This window comes from Phacochoerus africanus, chromosome 7, assembly GCF_016906955.1.
Source record: "Phacochoerus africanus isolate WHEZ1 chromosome 7, ROS_Pafr_v1, whole genome shotgun sequence".
NCBI classification, from domain to species: Eukaryota; Metazoa; Chordata; class Mammalia; order Artiodactyla; family Suidae; genus Phacochoerus; species Phacochoerus africanus.
In genome coordinates this window covers 100,820,937-100,843,311 of record NC_062550.1, presented here as the reverse complement: position 1 = coordinate 100,843,311, position 22,375 = coordinate 100,820,937, and the positions used below count along the sequence as shown (strand labels likewise).

The 22,375-nt window shown below is 39.3% G+C and overlaps 1 protein-coding gene across 1 annotated transcript in view; it reads right to left on the bottom strand.

The window, feature by feature from the left end:
- The window catches only part of SLC6A15 (solute carrier family 6 member 15), a 57,266-nt gene extending 35,281 nt beyond the window's left edge, over positions 1 to 21,985 (bottom strand). Inside the window, exon 1 of the mRNA XM_047788339.1 lies at positions 21,673 to 21,985. The gene's annotated coding sequence lies outside the window, so the exon portion shown is untranslated. The remainder of the gene's footprint in view (positions 1 to 21,672) is intronic.
- Between the last annotated feature and the right edge of the window lie 390 nt (positions 21,986 to 22,375).

Genomic DNA, 22,375 nt, shown 5'->3' with positions numbered 1-22,375 from the left:
GCCTACACCTTGGCAGTTTTTTTCTTTATTTCTTTTTCAGTTCAATTATCTCTCAAATGTTCTTTTTGTTTAGATACAGACCATGTACATGTACAAGGCATGTCTACAAACCAATGAGAACATCTATTTTTAAAAGTGATTGGCAAACCATTAACAAAATGGAAAAACAACTCATGCAATGGGAGAAAATATTTTAAAAAGATGCAACCAACAAGGGCTTAATTTCCAAAATATACCAAAAGCTTATACAACTCAATAAAACAAAAAGACAAGCAACCCAATCAAAAAATGGGCAAAAGTCATAAACAGACATTTCTCCAAAGAAAACATACAGATGGCCAATAGGCACATGAAAAGATGCTGAAAATTGCTAATTATTACAGAAATGCAAAATGGAAATACAATAAGGAATCACCTCACAGTGGTCAGAATGGCCAGCATCAAAAAAGTCTACAAACAATAAATGTTTGAGAGGGTGTTGAGAAAATGAAACTCTCCTGCACTGTTGGAATGTACACTGATACAGCCACCAGGGAAAACAGTATGGAGGGTCCTTAAAAAACCAAAAATAGAACTACCATATATTCCAGCAATCCCACTCTTGGGTATATATCTGGAAAAGATGAAAACTCTAAATCAAAGAGATACATGCACCCCAGTGTTCATTGCAGCACTTTTTACAATAGCCAAGACATGGAAGCGACCCAAGCATCCATCAATAGATAAATGAATAAAGATGTAGTATATATGCCATTATGCTAAATGAAGTTAAGAAAAGGACAAAAATCATGATATCAGTTACATGCAGAATCTAAAATATGATACAAGTGAACTTAATTAGACAACAGAAAGAGCCACAAGAAAACAACCTTGTGGTTACCAAAGGGAAAAGGGGAGGATGGATAAATTAGGAATTTGGAAGAAACAGGTACACACTACTGTATATAACACAGACAAACAGGAGTTCCCATTGAGGTGCAGTGGAAACGAATCCGACTTGGAACCCTGAGGTTGTGGGCTTGATCCCTGGCCTCGCTCAGTGGGTTAAGGATCCAGCATTGCCATGAGCTGTGGTGTAGGTCGCAGACGTGGCTCAGATCTGGCACTGCTGTGGCTCTGGCGTAGGTGGGCAGCTGTAGCTCCAATTAGACCTCTAGCCTGGAAACCTCCATATGCTGCGGGTGTGGCCCTAAAAAGACAAAAAGGTAAAAAAATACAAAAAACAGACCAACAACAAGGACCTACTATGTAGAACAGGGAAGTCTATTGACTATCTTGTAACTACCTATAATGGAAAATAATCTTTAAGTGAACACACACACACACACACGTATGAAACAGAATTGCTTTGCTGTGCACCTCAAACATTGTACACAAACTATAATTCAATTTAAAAAAACTAAAGAAAATACTTGATCTCCAACTTTCATACTCAGGTACTTTGTATTCTCATTTTAAATGCCACAGGTGAATACTCTCACCCATAAGAGATTTGATGAGCCTTACTGGGAAGGGAGAGACAGACTACATGACTATGAAGTGGAGCCGGCCAAGATGGAGACCCATCTTAAACGACAGATGTGAACATTAATTTCAATAAGGAAATAAGGTGCAAAATCTATAAGAATTATGTTGAGAAAAAAATATCCAAAAATAACCCAATGAAATCAGGAACTGAAATGGGAGAAAGAAAGAAAGATATGAGAACACCCTCATGATTTGTAGCAGAAAGCAATTTAGGATACTGAGGGGAAAATCAGTCCAAAAAAGGATAATGACCCCAACCTCTTCATGTTTTCATGTATATAATCCTTCTCACTTGCTTTTAACGGGATCTTGTAGGAATGAATACTTCTTGCTGTGAAAAGACTTGTGTGGATGCCAATCATTTTTATGTATATTCTAGCAACAGACTGGGTTCAAGTCTTAACTCTGTCTCTTATGGTTTTATGACCTTGGATAAAGTACTTAGTTATCTAATAATAAAGTGCTTGGGTAAATGCCAGCACATCACGAGTACTCGGTATATGTTTTCCTTTATTACTATGATTATTGTTCCTCTTATGGTTGTATTACATTATGACTTTATTCTATTAAGGATAATTTGAGTCCAGAGCCAGTGCTACATGTTTCTGTCATTTTTTTTTTTTTTGGTCTTTTTGCTATTTCTTTGGGCCACTCCTGCGGCATATGGAGGTTCCCAGGCTAGGGATCTAATTGGAGCTGTAGCCACCGGCCTACGCCAGAGCCTCAGCAACGCGGGATCCGAGCCACGTCTGCAACCTACACCACAGCTCACGGCAACGCCGGATCGTTAACCCACTGAGCAAGGGCAGGGATCGAACCCGCAACCTCATGGTTCCTAGTCGGATTCATTAACCACTGCGCCACGATGGGAACTCCTGTTTCTGTCATTTTAACATCACTTTTTTTTATACCAGGTTCCTATCACTATATAATAAATTACCTTAAATACCACAGCTTAACAAACATACACTGCATTTGCTCATGATTTTGTGGGTTAGCAGTTTGAGCCAGGCTTGGATAATCAGTTGTTTCGCTGGTCTTGACTTGGCATCACTTCTGCACTGCAATCGCCTGTCAGCTCAAGTCTGGAAGGAGGGTCTAAGAGGGTCTCGCTCACATTCTGGCAGGAGGCAGGCTATCATCCAGAGCGCTTTGGGCCTTCTATACCTAGTCTCTCCAAAATGCTCGTTCCAACTTGTTCACATCATGAGCTCAGATCCAACTGTAACCAAAAGTGGTGAGCACAGCACGGAAGTGCCAGTAAAACCTGTTTGTGGCACATGTGCTCATGTCTCACAGACCAAAGCAAGTCACACAGGTAAGACTAGGCAACTCAACAGGGGATCAACGCCTCTTTTTTGATCGAAGGACGCAACAAAGTCAATTTGCTAAAGGTACGAGGACAGGGAAGAGAGGAACATCGCCACCATATTTGAAAATAATCTTCGGCATTTGTCCAGTGAGATTTCCCCTCCCTGGATTTTGAATCTTGAGGAGAGGTACAAAGAGATCACAAAGCTGGCATCTCATTCAACTCCAAAGGCAACATGCCCAGGCTGTCGCTACTACTGTAGTCATGGATCCCGGTTCCTAGTTTTCACAACTGTTTTCATTCTTGCCCTTCTCCATCTTATTGCCAAGCACCCCACTGTTTCTTTTAGCCCCTGTGACCCTGCCAGTGTTCTTGGTTTTTGTTTTTTGTTTCTTTCCCCCTCTTGGGCAGCATCAGTTTCTGCAGTTTACCAAAAACTTTATTATACACCTATTATAAATGCATCTATTATAAATGTAAAACAATTGATATCTCTCCATTTATTTAGTCTACACTGTGTAAGGGCTTACCGAACAAAAATATTGGAAATGTAACATTATTTAAATTTGGATTTATATTTACATTTTTTCTCACTCTCCTATTTTTGCATTGCTTTAACGCTGAAATTTGTAATTTTTTGGAAAAAAACAGCTAAACACGAAACTAGATTCCAAATCTTTTTAAAGCAACATAATAAATGTTTAACGTGTAGTTCTCAACCCTAACTGTGTTTAGTGTTTTTCCTTTTTTTAATATTGTTTCATTGCCTTTCCACATAACGTTTCAAATCTGCTTATCCATTTCTACCCCCGAAAGACGGCCAACTGGACTTTTGAATGAGATTACATTGATTCCAGAGACCCATGTGGGGAGCATGGGCATCTTAAAAAAATGGAGCCTTCTAACCTATGAACTTGGTATACCTTTCCATTTATTTGTATCTACTTTAATTTCTTTCTCAAAAAAAAAAAAAAACTGATTTACAAGCTGTCTATCCTGCAACAATGGTAAATAACGCTGTTGTTTTTAAGATCCCTTGGCATTTTTATATACACAATATACCATTGGTAAGTAAATGATAGTTTAGCTTTCTCTAATTTTTCACGTTTAATTTCATTCCTTGACTTACTGTCTTGGCAAACACATCCACCAAAACGTTGAACGGACAGTTAAGAGCGGACCTAAGAGAGGTGACTCAGTCATTGCCTCAAATCTTAGCACTACAGAATAAAAAACTAGAATGACAGTAAATTGTCTCCCTACTTGTGCAAATTCATATTTCACTGAATAAGTTTTCTTTAAATATGAACCACTTCTCAACACTGAATCTGAAATTCATTGGGAATTCCAATTAAATATATATTTTTCATATTATAATATATAAGGTAAAAAGCAAGACTGTTTGAATAAAAATAAAATGCTGAACCATACTGCAGTACTTAAGAAAAAATATGGTGCATGTTGAGAAGTTTGTGGTTGTAACTGCAGGAGTAAAGAGACAAGATTTGATAACATAATGAAATAATGATTTTGACAAATACTACAAAAATCTTTCAACAATAAAAATTCAATCTAAGCATTTGTTGTGCAAATGATACCCCTTTTTACATAAAATAGTGGTATTAAACAAGAAGATAACAAAAATCACTGAATCAATCTAAAGGAGGGGACCCTTTTTAAAATGAAATACAAAGTCACAGCTTACGTTTTGCAATATATGTTCTGTCCCCAAACATGGACTATAACACACCTGTCAGAATGGCTAAAATACATGCACACATACACACACCAAAAGCTGGTGAGTATACGAAGAAACTAGATCAATCATATATTGCAGATAGAAATGTAAAATAGTATAACCACTCTATAAAATAATCAGCAGTTCCTTTTAACACTAAGAGTTACCATGGTGGCCACCATTTTGCATTCTTAGGCATGTACCCTGGAGAAATAAAGCTTATTTTCAAGCAGAAACTTGTACTTAGATGTTTAAGTTTTATTCATAACAGCCCCAAACTGAAAATGACCCAAACATCCTTCAATGGGTAAATGGTTAAAGAAACCAGAGGGCATCCATATCATGCAATATCAGCAATAAAAAGGAAAGAACTACTGATGCATGCAACAACCTGGATGAACTTCAAGGAAATGATGCTGAACGTGGGGGAAAAAAGCCAATGCGAAAAGCATACATATGTCATGATTCCATTTATATTACTTACGTTTGTGAAGTAAGATAATGACAGAGATGAACCACAGAATGGTGGTTGCTAGGAGTTGGGGTCGGGAAGAACAGGCAAGTGAGCTATAGAAGGGTAGCACAGGAATCTTGTGAGATGGCACCATTTAGCATCTTCACTGTAATAAGGGTTACATGAGATAAAGGTTGCAAAGAGCTATACATACATACAGGAAAAATGCATAATGTGGAAAAGCTCTATGGATTATGTCCATAATAATACACTATCTTTGATATTGTGCTTTTTTACAAGATTAGAAAATGGGGGTGGCTAGGGAAGGGCGCACAGGACTTCCTTTGCACCTTCTTGTGAGCTTGCATTTCAAAGTTAATTATAATTATCGAGTATTTCCCATGAATTGGAATTTTTGTTTGTTTGTTTTTGGCTTTTTGGTTTTTTAAATTTTTTCCATTTGTGGCTGCACCCACAGCATTTGGAAGTTCGTGGGCCAGGGATCCAATCCAACCTACATCTGAGACCTACACCACAGCTGTGGCAATGCAGGATCCTCGACCCACTGTGCGCGGCCACGTTAAACCACCAATGCAAGAGCGATAAGCCAAATCATTAACCACTGTGCCACAGCAGGAACTCCTGAAATGTACTTTTGTTGAATTTTATGAACCAAGGACAGATTTTGAATCTAACTTAACCAAGTCTTTTCATGAGTATTTGAAGCATTTTTAAAAACACAGAAACCTTTTACACACTTAAAACCTTATTAATATATTAAGAGCACTCAGATTTAGGCACTGCATTCATTTTCCTGGGGCTGCTGTAACAAATTCACATTTGGCTTGAAACAAAGGAAATCTAATTTTTCAAAGCTCTGGAAGCCAGGGATTTAATAAAATCAGTTCCAGTGAACCAAAATCAGGTCTGAATTCCCTCAGAAGACTCAAGGAAAGAGTCTGTTCTTTGCCTCTTTTAGCTTCTGGGGCTGCCAGCTTTCTTTCATTCAGAGTCAGATCACTTATATCTCAATCTCCATGTTCACATTGCTTCCTCCTCTTCTATGTGTGTCTATCTCCTTCTGCCTCTTTCATATAAGGACATATGTGATGGCAATATCCCATCTGGACATTCCAGGATAATCTCTTCATCTGAAAATAATGTTTTCAAAAACTCTACTTCCACATAAAGTAACCTTCACACATGTCAGAAATTAAGAGGTAGATACATCTTTAGGAGCGATTATTAGCCTATACTAATTTGCATATACTATTACATTACATTTACTTATATATTTGTATTATCATGCCTTAAATAAAAATGAATTTGAAAGCATTTAACATGTTTTCTTGTTATCACCATAGAATGTCACGTATGATCTTCCTTAGGTATTTCCTGTAACAGATTGCAAGAATAAACATTAACAATTCCTTCAAGTGCTGTATATACCTGCTAATGTTCCCATTAAAAGATGGAGTCTATTTCCCCATCTTTTAATCCTGGGCTGACCTTGAACTTGCTTTGACCAATAGAATGCAGAAGTGACACTATGCAAGTTCCAAGACTGAAGACTGGGACTGTAGGGACCTGGCAGTTTCTGCTATCATGCACGGGAAGCCAGACACAATATAAACAAGGCCACCTGCCCTGTTAGAAATCCCACATGGAAAGAAAAAGAGGGAGAGATAGACTCAAAGGGCCAACAAATGTACAAATGTACAAATGTACCAGCCATCTGAGCTAAACCTCTCAGGCCTAAGAACAAAGACATTGATATTCTAGCCCGAGCTGAATTGCCAGATTCAGCTGGAACAGATGAAGCACCTAGTTGAGCCCAGTCAACACAGAAAATAAAGAGAAACAGTAAATCATTATTGTTTAAGTCACTATAATCCCAGGAAGGCAACAGAGGGGAAAGACTTAAGGAAGACATGGTTTCAAGCTCACTATGTTAAAAAAAAAGGGGGGGGGTATTTTGTTATGCAGCATATGCTGCAATAGATAAGTGCCTAATAGAGGAAATAAACTGAATAGTCATTGAACTTAACTGAAAGTAAAAATAATTAACTAAATTTAAAACATTGTTCAAGGAAACATTCAAAATGGGGCTAGACCTGTGTAGAAAGGAAGTGGTTTTGATTTTTAAATCATTGTAATTTTCTTTTAATGACAAGATAAACATTAGCCTTGAAAGAAACATTTAGTTACCCTAATGTAAAACTCCAGAAGGTCAAGTTTATGCTTTTGTGTATTACTTTATATACCAAAGGTGAAACAGGATTGTAACAAAACCTGCAGACAGCAAAATGGTCATGAGGAAATAACAGTAAAACTCTGCATGCATAAAAATTGACCAATTCCTTGAAAGACACAACCTACCACAACCTAGCCAATATAAAACAGATGATCTAATAGCCCTGTAACTACTTAGAAACTTGAATGCCTTATTTTAGAACTCTCACAAAAGAAATCTCCCGGCCTAGAGGGTTTCACTGGAAAATCTTACCAAATATTTAAAAAACAACTAACAACAACTCTGCAAATCTCTTCCAGACAACAGAAGATGACAAAACACTTCACAATTCATTGCATGAAGCTAGAATTACTCTGATACCTAAACCAACAAAGACAGTACCAGACTAAAATAAACAAAAAAACATATCTATAGCCCTCATCAAAAAGACACAAACTTCCTTAATATAATATTAGAAAACAGAATTCAGAATTCAATATTAAAAAAAAGGATGCAATATGAAACTGGAAACATTATTTATATATAGACTTATATTGTTAAAATTAAAGGGTTTTTAAGAATTATACACCATAACCAAATGGGGTTTATTCTAGGCATACAGGCTGGTTCAATATTCAAAAACTAATAATGTAATATACCTTAAAAAAAATCAGAAGACCATATAATGTGATGCAGAAAAGACATTTGATAAAATTCAGTTCTATACATGATTAAAAACTGCCCCCCCAAAAAAACTAAGAATAAAAGAAGCTTTCTTAACTTGATAAAAATCACTGCAAAAAACATACAGCTGACATTATAATTGCAAATGAAAGACTAAATGCTTTTCCCTTAAGATCAGGAACAAGACATGAGTGTCCAGTCACATACTTTTATTCAACACAGTATTTGAATATCTACCCAGTGCAGTAAGGCAAGAAAAGGAAATATAAGGTATAGAGATTGGAAAGGAAGAAAGAAAATTTCTGATTGTCTATGTTGAAAATCCCAAGGTACCTATGAACAAAAATTAATACTGAATACTACAGTGATTAAATAAATAAGATCTAAATACATGAACATACAATGTTTATTGACTGAAAGATCCAACACAGTAAATACATCAATTCCCTCTACATTGATATACAAATGTAAGGCAATTCCTATAAAAACCCAGGAAAATTTCTGTAGATACAGATAAAATTATTCTAAAATTTGTATAAAATATCAAAAAACTAAAATAATAACAATTTCAAAATAGAGGAATGAAGTAGGATCATTTTACCTGATTTCAAGGCTTATACAGTCACAGTCATGAAGACTGTGTGACGTTGACAGAAGAATAGGCAAATAGATCAAGGAACAGAAGAGAGTATGCAGAAGAAACCCACAAAAATACATATAACTGATTTTTGACAAAGGTGCAAAAACACTTCAGTGTGGAGAAAGGACATCCATTTCAACAAATAGTTCTGGAAGAACTGGACGTTCCCAGGCAAAAACATAATCTAGACCTACATCTCGGACCTTATACAAAACTCCATTATCATTAACTCCAAATGAATCATGGATTAAGATGTAAAACATAAAACTATTAAACTTTTAAAAAGAAATTATCAAAGAAAATCTTCAAGATCTAGAGTTAAGCTGAGAGTTCTTTGACATGACACCAAAAGCAAAATCCATCAAAGCAAAAATTGGTAAAATGGACTACAAATTTTAAAAATTTTGCTCTGTGAAAGAACCTATTAAACACACACAAAAAAATAAGCTAAATACTGGAAGAAAATATTTACAGACCACATATCCAAGGAAAAAAACAGTATTTAGGCTCCATAAAGAACATATCGAAGTCATCAATTAAAAATAATTCAGGGACCAGAGATCAAGATGGCAGAGGACTGTGATGTAGTGCTCACCTTCTCCTCTAAGCACGCTGAAAAAAAAATTTACATGTAGAATGACTGGCAAAGAACATCTACATTGAATGCTGGCAGAAGACCTTAAACCTCCAAGAAGGGCAAGAAACTCTCCACTTAACTGGGTAGAACAAAAGGGAAAAAGAGAGAAAAAGAAGAGAGAAAAAAAAAAAAAGAATCAGAACTAGACCAGCACTCCTGAGAGGGAGCTATGAAAGAGGAAAAGAATCCACACCCAGGAAGGCCACCTAACTGATAGGGAGATCAGCCGGATTGGAGGGGGAACCTCAAAGCCTCAGAGAAAAGCACAGCAGCTGGACAGAGGAGGGCAGAGCAGAGAAAGAGCCGCAGAGACCATCAGTACCACCGCCTGGGATACAGCAGCCTGAGACACTCAGGAGGGGCAAGCTGAGTTAAAGGCAGTGAAGAGCACAATGAATAATGCAGAGGAACAAATAAGTGACTTGGAAAATAGAGTAATGGAAACCACCCAATCAGGACAGCAGACAAAAAGCCAAATGAAAAAAAAAAAAAAGTGGAGTTCCCATCATGGCACAGTGGAAACGAATCCAACTAGTATTTGTGAGGATGCAGGGTTGGTCCCTGACCTTGCTCAGTGGGTCAGGGATCCAGGGTAGCCATGATCTGTGGTGTAGGTCACAGGTCTGGCTGGGATCTGGTGTTGCTGTGGCTGTGGTATAGGCCAGAAGCTATAGCTTCAATTCAACCCCTATCATGGGAACTTCCATATGTCACAGGTGCTGCCCTAAAAAGCGAAAAAGAAAAAAAAAAAAAAAAAGGAAAGAAAGAAAGCAAGCAATATAAGACATTTATGGCATAATATAAAGCATGCAAAACTATGCATAATAGGGATTCCAGAAGGAGAAGAAACAGAACAGAGGACTGAAAATATATTTGAAGAAATTATGGCTGAAAACTTTTCCAAATCTAAATGAAGCAGATATCAAGATATAGGAAGAACAGAGGGCCCCAAACAAGTTGAACCTAAAGAGACCCATACCAACACATAATATAATGAAAAAGGCAAAAGTTAAAGAGAAGGAGAGGATTCTAAAGGCAGCAAGAGAAAAACAAAAGAGTTAACTATAAGGGAACCACCACAATTTCTCTATAGGAACACCACAGGCCAGACGAGAGTAGCAAGATACATTCAAAGTTCTAAAAAGGGCAATTTTTTCAGCCTAGAATAGTCTACCCAGCAAGATTATCATTTAAAATAAAAGGAAAGGGAGTTCCCATTGTGGCTCAGTAGGTTACAATTCTGACTAGTATTCATGAGTTGTGGGTTTGAACCCTGGCCTTGCTCAGTGGCTTAAGGATCCTGTGTTGCCATGAGCTGTGGTGTAGGTTGCAGGCACAGCTTGGATCCATGATGCTGTGGCATAGGCTAGCAGCTTCAGCTCTGGTTTGACCCCTAGCCTGGGAACTTCCATATGTCCCTGGTGCAGCCCTAAAAAAAAAAGGAGAAATAAAGAATTAGTCCAACAAACAAAAACTAAAATAATACAGCAATACCAGCAGAAACGAATCCAACTAGGAACCATGAGGTTGTAAGTTCGATCTCTGGCCTTGCTCAGTGGGTTAAGGATCTGGCATTGCCATGAGCTGTGGTGTAGCTCACAGACACAGCTTGGATAGGGCATTGCTGTGGCTGTGGCATAGGCTGGCAGCTATAGCCCCAATTAGACCCCTAGCCTGGGAACCTCCATATGCCGTGGGTGCAGCTCCAAAAAGATATATTATATATATATAAAAAAAGGTTAAGTAATGAGGTCCTACTGTATAGCATAGGGAATTATATCCAATCTCTTGGGATAGACCATGAAAGAAGATAATCTAACAAAAGGAATCCATATATATAGGTATGACTGGGTCACTGCTGTATAGCAGAGGTTGGCACAACACTGTAAATCTACACTTCAATAAAAAGTGTGAAAAAAGAAAAGAATACAGCAATACTGAACCCATTCAAAAAGAAATACTGAAAGGTCTCCTCTAAACAGGAAAGAAGATGACATAAAATGGAGGAAATCACAACTGGAAAATAATCACTTAAATAAGCCAGTATATAGATGTAAAAGAAAAAAAAAAAAAGATTTGTAAAGGTGACAATAAGACAATGAACAGCAAAAGGACTGACATGAAGACGTAAAAAAGGACATCAAAGTCACAAAATGTCAGAAAGGAAAATGAGACAATCTAGACTTTTTTTTTTTTAAAGAATGTGTTTGAGCCTATACAACTACCAGTCTAAAGCAAGCAGATATAGGAAGGGGTTAACATACTTAAAAGACAAGGCAACCTCAAATCAAAACCAAAAAGTACATTCATAAAAACTCAAAAGAAGAAGACACAAGCATAAAAAAGGAAATCATCCAATCACAAAAAGAAAGAAAATAAGGAGAAATATAGAATTAGCTGGGAAACAAAGTTTAAAGTGACAATGAATACATATTTTCAATGATTACCTTAAATGTCAATGGACTGAATGTTCCAATATAAAGACATAGAGTGGCAGACTGGATTAAAAAAACAAGACTCTGCAATATGCTGCCTACAAGGGACCCACATTAGGGCAAAGGAGACATATAAATTCAAAGTAAGGGGGTGGAAAAAGATATTTCATGCAAATGGAAAAAACAGGAATGCAGGAGTTGCAATAATCACATCAGATAAGACAAACTTTAAACAAAGGCCATAAAGATAGACAAAGAAGGACACTATTTAATGATAAAAGGATCAATTCAAGAAAAGGATATTATACGCATTAATAAATATGCCCCTAATATAGGAGCACCCAAATACATAAAACAAATACTAACATACATAAAAGGAGAAATTGATGGGAAAACAATAATAGTAGGTGATTTTAACACTCCACTTACATCAATGGACAGATCCTCTAGACAGAAAAATCAATAAGGCATTAGAGATCCTAAATGACACAACAGAACAATTAGACTTGATATTTTCAGGACATTACTTCCAAAAAACCCATGTGCACATGGAACATTCTCTAGGATTGACTGCATACTGGGACACAAAACTAACCTCAACAAATTTAACAGTATAGAAACTATTTTAAGCATCTCCTCTGAAAACAATGGCATGAAACTAGAAATCAACTGGAAAAGAAATGAGAAAAAATTGACCAAACTAAACAACATGCTACTAAAAAACCAATGGGTCAATGAAAAAATCAAATGGGAAATTAAAAAATATCTCGAGACAAATGATAATGAAAATACAACCATTCAAAATCTATGTGATGTCACAAAAGCAATTCTTAGAGGTAAGTTCATTAGGTACAGGCCTTTCTCAAAAAGAAGAAAAATCTCTAATCAACAACTGAACCTACCACCTAAAAGAATCAGGAAAAAAAAAAACACAAACAAAAACTAAAATCAGCTGAAGGAAGGAAACCAAGAGATCAGAGAGGAAATCAATAAAATAGAAATTCAAAAAAACAATAGAAAAAAATTAATCCAATCAAGAATTGGTTCTTTAAAAGGGTAAAAAAAAAAAAAATGACAAACTTCTGGCCAGACTCACCAAGAAGAGAAATGAACAAAATAAGAAATAAAAAAGAGAAACCACAACAGATACTGTAGAAATACAAAAAAAAAAAACAAAACTAAAGAGAATACTATGAACAATTACATACCAACACATTTGACAACCTAGAAGAAATGGACAACTTTCTAGAGACAACACAGCCCACCAAAACTGAATTAAGAAGTATAGGTCAAATGAACAGACTGATCACTAGAAATGAAATTGAGTATGTAATAAAAAATACTCCCTATATACAAAAGTCCAGGACCAGATGGCTTCACAGGCAAATTCTACCAAACATACAAAGAACTTAAACCCATCCTTCTTAAACTCTTCTAAAAGTTTGAAGAATAAGGAACATTCCCAAAGACATTCTATGAAGCCACCATTGTCCTAATACCAAAACCAGACAGATATACTACCAAGAGAAAATTATAGCCAAATATCTTTGATGAATATAGAAGCAAAAATGGTGAACAAAAATGGTGAACAAGTAGTATTCATCCCAGGTTCACAAGGATGGTTCAACATATGCAAATCAGTCAACGTCATACAACACATAAAGAGTAAAAAACCGCAAGATCATCTCAATAGATGCAGAAAAATATTTGACAAAATCCAACATTCATTCGTGATAAAAACTCTTACCAAAGTGAGTATACGGGGAACATAATAAACATAATAAAAGCCACTTTTGACAAACCCATAGCCAATATAATACCCAACAGAGAAAAGCTGAAAGCCTTCTCACTAAAACCTGGAACAAGGATGCCCATCCTGATCACTTTTATTTAACACAGTATGGGAAGTCCTAGCCACAGCAATCAGATAAACAAAAGAAATAAAAGGTATCCAAATTGGAAGGCGTAAAATTGTCCCTCTATGCAGATGACATGATACTACACATAGAAAGTCCTAAGGACCCCACACAAAAACTACTCGATCTGATAAATGAATTCAGTAAAGTAGCAGGATACAAGTTTAACATTCAAAAACCAGTTGCATTTCTGTATACTGACAGCAAAATATTAGAAAAGGAGTATTAAAAAATACCTTTTAAAATCACACAAAAATAATAAATACCTGGGAATAAACATGACCAAGGAGGCAAAAGACTTGTATACTGAGAACTATAAAACATTATTCAAGGAAATTAAAGAAGATTCAAAGAGATGGAAAGATATCCCATGCTCCTAGATTGGAAGAATTAATATCATTAAAATAGACATACTACCCAAAGCAATGTACAGATTTAATGTGATCCCTATCAAATTACCCATGACATTTTTCAGAGAACTACAACAAACAATCCAAAAATTTATATGGAACCATAAAAGACCCAGAATTGCCAAGGCAATCCTGAGGAGGAGAAAAAAAAAAAAAAAAACAAGCAGAGGCATAACTCTCCCATACTTCAAGACATTATTACAAAGTTACAGTAATCAATGCAATATAGTACTGGTACAAAAACAGATATGGACCAATGGAACAGAATAGAGAACCCAGAAATAAACCTAGACACCTGTGATCAATTAATCTTTGACAAAGGAGGTAAGAACATTCTCTTCAGCAAGTGATGCTGGGAAAAATGGATAGTTGCATGTAAATAATGAAACTAGCACACACCCTCACACCACGTACAAAAATAAACTCAAAATGGCATGAAGACTTAAACATAAGACAAGACACCATAAAACTCCTAGAAGAGAACATAGGCAAATACTCTCTGACATGAACCATACAAACGTGTTCTTAGGTCAGTTTCCCAAAGCAATAGAAATAAAAACAAAAATAAACCAATGGAACCTAATCAAACTTCCGAGCTTTTGCAGAGCAAAGAAAACCATTAAAAAAAAAAAAAAAAAAAAAGACAACCTATAGAATGGGATAAAATAGTTGTAAAGGATACAACCAACAAAGGCTTAGTCTCCAAAATATACAAACAACTCATACAACCCAACAGCAAAAAAACAACTAACCCAATTGAAAAATGAGCTGAAGACCTGAAGAGACATTTTTCCAAAGAAGACATACAGATGACCTATAGGCACATGAAAAAATGCTCAACATCACTATTTATTAGAGAAGAAAGATGCATATCATTGCAGCATTATTCACAATAGCCAAGACATGGAAATACCATAAATGTTCATCGACAGATGAATGGATTCAGAAGATGTGGTACATGTACACAATGGAATTCTACTCAGTCATAAAAAGAACAAAATAACTCCATTTTCAACAACATGGATGGAACCAGAGATTCTCACACTAAGTGAAGTAAGTCAGAAAGTGATGATATCACTTATATCTGGAATCTAAAATATGGCACAAATGAACATATCTACAAAACTGAAAAAGACTCACATATATAGAGAGCAGACTTCTTGTTGCCAAGGGAGAGGGGGAGGGAGTGGGATGGACTGGGAGTTTGTGGTTAGTAGATGAAAACTATTTCATTTAGAATTGATAAGCAATGAGATCCTGTGTATAGTACAAGGAACCATATCCAATTACTTGTGACAGAACATGATAGAAAACAATACGAGAAAAATAATGTATATATGTATATCTGGGTCAGATTGCTGTTCAGAAATTGACAGATAATTGTAAATCCACTATAATAAATTTTTTTAAAAATTCAGAAATTGGATAGAGGACACAAAGGGACATTTCACTGAATATGATAATGTCACTGGCCTTATCAGCCATTAGGAAAGACTAACTGAAACAATGTGATGTTACTGCATACTTATCAGAAAGGCCAAAAGAGAGTGACAACCAAGTTCTGGCAGGGATGCAGAGAAACTCAACCATTCATACACTGCTGGTGAGACCATAAAATGGTACACACAGCTCTCTAGAAAACAAAACATGCAGCTACCTTGTAACCTAGCAATTGTATTCCTAGCCTTAATCCTGGAGAAACGAAAATTCGTGTTCCATCAAAACTGTAAACAAGTGTCTTGAGCAGCTTTATTCATAACAACTCTAAACTGGAAAGAACCCAATGGGTAAATGGTTAAACTGGTAAATCCATACTATGGAGTACTACTCAGAAATAAAAACAAACTACTAATACATAAAACAATTTAGATGAATCTACAGACAATTATGCCATGTAGAAAGGGCCAGTTTCAAAAGGTTGCATATTATATGAGTCCACCTGTATTCTTGAAGGGACAAAACGAACGTGAATAACAGATAAGGTTAGTGGTTACCACGAGTTAAGGAGAGGTTGGGGGCAGAAGTTAAGTGGCTATGCTTATGAAAGAGCAACACAGGGATACTACAGTGATGGAGCCGTTGTGTAAGTTTGCTTTAACAACGTCAAGAGGATACTCTGATTATGATGTTGTAATATAGCTTTGCAAACTGTTACATCTGCAGGAAACTCGATAAAGGGCACACAAGAACTCTCTGTAATATTTCTTTTTTCTTTTTTTTTGTCTTTTTGCCATTTTCTTGGGCCGCTCTCGCGGCATATGGAGGTTCCCAGGCTAGGGGTCGAATCGGAGCCAGAGCCACAGCAACGTGGGATCCGAGCCATGTCTGCAACCTACACCACAGCTCACGGCAACGCCGGATCCTTAACCCACTGAGCAAGGCCAGGGATTGAACCCGCAACCTCATGGTTCCTAGTCGGGTTCGTTAACCACTGCACCACGACGGGAACTCCGATGTTACTTATAATTAAATAGCATCTTACATCATTACTTCTTAACAACATGTGAATTTATAACTATCTCAAAAATCTTTTGTAAAAACCTCAGTCAACTCACTAAAAAAAAATGCATGCATTTTTTGAATTACCACTGTGGCGCAGTGGCTTAAGAACCCAACTGCAGTGGCTCAGGTAGCTGCAGAGGCGCCTGTTCCATCCCTGGCCAGGTGCAGTGGGCTAAAGGATCTGGCTTTGCCACAGCTGTAGGTCGGTTACAGCTGCAGCTCAGATTTAATCCCTCGCCCATGAGCTTCCATATTCCATGGGTGCAGCCATAATTTTTTAAAATGCACTTTTACGTTGATATAACCAGCTAATTTTAGTGGCTCATCTGCTGCTCTAATATAATTTTATAACGAAGAACACTGAAAGAGGAAACTTTGCTATCAATTTAGAAACTATAAAAATCATGCAGCCAAAATAACGACTGACTTTTATACCTTCCTCCCAGGAAACTAAATATAGAACTACCACATGATGCAGCAATCCCACTCCTGGGCATATATCTGGATAAAACTTTCATTGAAAAAGACACACGGGTCCATATGTTCACTGCAGCATGATTTGCAATGGCCAAGACATGGAAACAACCTAAATGTCCTATGACAGATGAATGGATTAAGAAGATGGGGTACATGTACACATCTGGAATGAAAGGAATGGAATACTACTCAGCCATAAAAAGAACAAAATGATGCCATTTGCAGCCAACATGGATGGAACTAGAGACTCTCATACTAAGTGAAGTGAGTCAGAAGGAGAAAGACAAGTATCATATGATATCACATATCTGGAATGTAACATACGGCACAAGTGAACCTATCTACAGAAAAGAAATAAACTCAAGGACATGGAGAACAGACTTGTGGTTGCCAAGGGGGAGGAGGAGAGAGTGGGAGGGACTAGGAGTTTGGGGTTCGTAGATGCAAACTATTGCATTTGGAGTGGATAAGCAATGAGATCCTGCGGTATAGAACAGGGAACTATATCTAGTCACTTGTGATGGAACATGATGGAGGAGAAGGTGAGAAAAATGGCACATATATATGTATATATGACTGGGTCACTTTATTGTATAGAAGAAATTGACAGAACATTGTAAATCAACTATAATAACAAATTTTTTAAAAAATATATTTACCTTCCTCATTTGACAGCATTTGATGCCTGGATACCTTCTCCCAAAAGTGTTTATTTGCTATCGTTTTCACTTTAGAATATGTTTAGAAATCTATATGTAAAATAAATAATACAGTAATATGGTGGGCGTAGAGTGAAAAATATCTTCCCACCCCTTTTCCCCAGCATATCTAGTCCCACACCTATTTTTCTATAAGTCACCAAAGTCCTCCACAGACGTTTGAATATATTCAAATTAATATGTACATTCGGACTAATATGTATTTTCTCCCCATTGACTCAATCTTTTTTCTTTTTATACAGCAGTTACAAATACTATATGAATAATTCTCCAGCTTGGTTTCTCGCTTTAAAAATCTTTAAAAACTTTTGCTGTCAATGCAATAGCTTACTGTATGCTTTTTTAAATGACTGTATGATAGTCTATGGCATGAGTATGTCATATACAGGTCCATTTCTAACAGTTTGCTTCAATGTTCAAGCAACTCACTTGGTATATCTGGCATCTGCATAGCTGTAGCATAAATTCCTAGAAGTTGAACTGCTTGATCAAAGGGTACGCACATTTATAATTTTGGTAAATATTGCCCAGTGACCCTTTATAAAATCTGTCGCCATTTGGACTACCACAAGCAAAGTATGAGAGTGACTGTTTCACCTCTGCCTTCTTCGACACTGAGTCATCTTTTTTGATCTTTGCCCATCAGGTAGGTAAAAAGCTCCTGCGTTAAGCATTCTACTCAAAGATAACAACTGATTCATCTTACAGGAAGGATGCCTTAGCACTCTAATCACAAGGAAATAAACTGGCCTTCGAGAGTGAAAACAACTCTATCCTTTATCAAATAGGACTATGCATTTAAAATTACCCTGTAGCCCAGTCTCCAGGGCTTGCTGTTCCCTGAGAAATAGGAGACAGTCATTACCAGTCAGAGCTAATGTACAAGCAGATAATTTATTATAAGAAGAGTAGTTAGGAGTTAAGTTATAGGGCAAACTGGAAATAATGGAAAGATTCCTACTATGTAATGTTGAATGTTTTCACACATCGGACTACACCCATGGGTTTTTGTTAATAATGCCATCTGCTCAGAAATTATTTTAAAATTGACTCTGCATAGGAATATATTAACATAGCCAATCAAGCAGAGGTATGCAGTAATAAAAAGTTAACATCCTCTCCAAAAGAAGCTGGAAAGTAAATTAAGAAGTACAAGTTTTCAGAGCTTTTGATCACCAACAGTCTCTCTCAGGTTTATCTTTCTAAGTCGATGATTTTTTTTTTCATTCCCTGGATAATAATCCCAGAGTTCTAAAGAATGCACATTTCTCACCAATTCACACAACAATTTTATGTTATGACAGGACAAGCGTCTTTTCTCACATGCACGAAGTAAAGTTTGAACTATGAATCCCTGGGTTAACTAATAATTGCAGAGTTTAGGTTTTGGAAATTATTCTAATTTACCTTTTCAATAACTGACAACTATGGCATCTCGAGTAGTTATTATCCAATACTAACATTCTTTACGGTTTGCTATGGTTTGAATGTTTTTGTCCTCTTCCCATCCCATATTCATAAGCTGAAGTTCTAACCGCAAGGTGATGGTATTAGGAGGTGAAAGCCTTTGGGGGTTAACAAGAGACGCTAGAGAACTAACTAGCTCCTTCCACCACGTCAAGCCACAGTGAGATGGCACCGTATAGCAACCAGGAAATAGGCCTTCACTAGCATCTGCCAACACCTTGATCTTGGACCAGTCTCTAAAACTGTGAGAAATACATTTCTATTGTTTATAAGCAATTGAGTTTATGGTAATTTGTTATGGCGGCTTGAACTGGACTAAATAATTCTTACCTTGTTGGATGAGAGAGCACTTATTTCCGAAAAATGTGTATAAATCTTAACGCCATTAAAATAGAGTATCTTGGGTTACATATATTGGAAATATAAAGTAATTCCTGAATCAAGTATCAAACGTGCTATCAAAAAAAGAAAACTTGTCAACAAAAGATGAGATTCTCTTCCTTTCAAAAATGTTAATCCCGGAGTTCCCGTCATGGCTCAGTGGTTAACGAATCCGACTGGGAACCATGAGGATGAGGGTTCTATCCCTGGCCTTGCTCAGTGGGTTAAGCACCCGGCGTTGCCTTGAGCCGTGATGAAGGTTGGAGACGCAGCTCGGATCCCACGTTGCTGTGGCTGTGGTGTAGGCCGGCAGCTACAGCTCCGATTCCACCCCTAGCCTGGGAACCTCCATATGCCGTGGGAGCGGCCCAAGAAATCAAACACACAAAAAAATGTTAATCCCTGAAAAATAAAAAAATAAAACCACACTGAATGTATCAAGTGTAGTAAAATGGTCAATGAATTCAGAAATATATCGAAAATGTTTTATTCTAACAAACATACATAGACTCATTGATCATAAAGCACAAAAAACCAGATATTTGAAAAAATAAAATAGATGATTTTGGTAGTGAAATTCTCCGAATGCAATGAGAGAAATACACACCCTCTTCAATCCATCATGAGGCATTTACTAAAGACCTAATACAAGTCAACCTCCACCACAAGGCGTTGAAGACCTAAGCAGGTGTGTTTCTCAGCGCCTTTCGTGCAGAACGGAGGCTGGGTGGGGTAGGCGCTCTCCGTGGGGTAGTTCTTCAGAAAATGGTTATTTCCTGAAGCAAACGCCCTGTTCCCTGGGCGAGCAACCAGGCAATGACAGGTACAAAACAGCTGTAAAGACTGGAGGATAAGAGCCGAAATGCAGCACAGAATGCAAACCCTTCGGTCCTCTCGTGTCTCGGGTCACTGAACCAAGCCAGTGGTGCCGACTTAGACTGGGGTCTACCTTTAAGACCTGGAGGGGAGGAGGCCGGCCGCTAAGAAACGGTAGCAGCCTCATTTGCATAAGCACCCAAACACTGCTGACGTCACCGCGCCCGAGTGCGGACCCCGCCCCGTCTTACTCCACTATTTCCACCCGAGGGCAGAGAATGGAAAGGCGGAAAGGAATGCACCGCACCGGGGAGCGCGAGCTGGAGGGCTTCCCTCGCCGCGAAAGGGCGGAAGATGCCGCTTCTCTGCATAACGGAAAAGAATTCCCGCCACTGCAGCTCTGAGCCCGAGCGGGCCAACCTGTCCCCAGGACAAGCTGGGGCGGTTTTTGATCCATTCATATTTGTAAGGCGGGTATGCGTGAGACATGAGACTGAAAGTCTATGCCTGTGCTCAATTTCGTCCTCTGTCCAGGCCATGCACGAGCCAGCCGAGTTAATGAAGTCTGAGATTCCAGTTCTTCCTATCCCCTCCTTTAAAATCCCAGCACCAACACCCTCACGCCACAGTCTCAAATGCTTGGATGGGCAGAAACACACGGGCTGTGCTTTCTTGGGCAGTCATGTGCCTTGTGCGGGAGGAAGGCCCACTTCTGGACCATTTCTCGCAGGATGCCTCGGCAAAAGCGAACTGGCGTCACGTGAACACACACCGTCTTGGGCAAATGCCTTCAGCAGTTGCAACAGCAACCAGAAGCGAATGAGGAATAGGTTGGCTCCTCCCCCCGCCCCGCCGCCCACCCGCACGAGGTTCGGCTTCCTCCTCACCTCGAACCTTGAAAGCGTCTCGATCCGGTCCCGACCCTCCCAACTTTCTGACTTGCCACGTCGGGCCCCACCCTTCAGCCAACCCTGACTTGACGTGGGAAGAACTAGTCTCTTGGGGATGCTGTGGTCACGACCAAAAGGAAGGATGGCGGCACGTTTCGACCCATGTGCTTTCAATTACGCGCCGCCTCTAGGCCCCGGGATTGTGCACAGGTGCACTACCCTGAGCCTGAAGGGTCTCCCGAAGAGCTCAGCCTCGCCTTCTCGGGGCTCTGGAGCCTCCCTGCCTCCCCTCACTCCTGGACACAGCCTGAGTCCTTCCCAGGAGAGCCAGCCATCAATTCCGCTCCCTTCCCGGGTCCCGGGCTCCAGGGTGCCAAACGGTGAGCCCCACCCCAAGCTAAACCGTGCCCTTAGTGGTAGGAGCGTGTCCTCACCGTCAGCGTGTGTTGGTCGGGGGCCTCTTGCTGTTTCCACGTCCCGACAGCAGCAGCAGCAGCGGCAGCAGCGGCAGCAGCGGCAAAAGGGTCTGGTCCAGGTGGCTGCGACCGAGGCCGCGAGAAGCCGGTTGGAGAGAAGCGGCGGCTGGCCAAGGGCGGGCCCTGGGCCTGGGTGGAGGGGTCGCGGCCCGGAGGGCGGGCAAGGAGCGACTCGTGAGCGCCCGAGTGTCGGCCAGGGAAAGAGCACGAGATGCAGGCGCGCGGGTGCGTGCGCGCGGGTATGTGTGAGTGTGTGTGAGGGAGGGTGTGACGGAGGCGCCCACGTGCCCGGCCCGCCCAAGCGGCGGCCGCCGACAGGCTGCGGGGGAGGGAGGGAGGAGGCTGCGGGCGGCTGGGGGACGCGAGCCAGGTCGCCAGGCCCCGCGCCGCACCTCCCCGCCCCGCCGCCCCTTGACGCAGAGGCCGCTGCGGCTGCCTCGCAGCGTCGTCCCTGCGCCCCGGGCGGGGGGAAGCCCGCTTCCAACCCAACAAACCAAATCCGCCTGCCATCCCGTCCTCCCCCAACTCTCAGGGCACCCAAAGGATGGGCACCCGTTATCCGCCCCCTGCCGCCGCCACCACCCGCCTTTGTCTCAGCCGGGATGACAATGGCAATGGTCCGACCTTACACCCTCTGAATGTTTTCCCAGGGTCCGTCCGC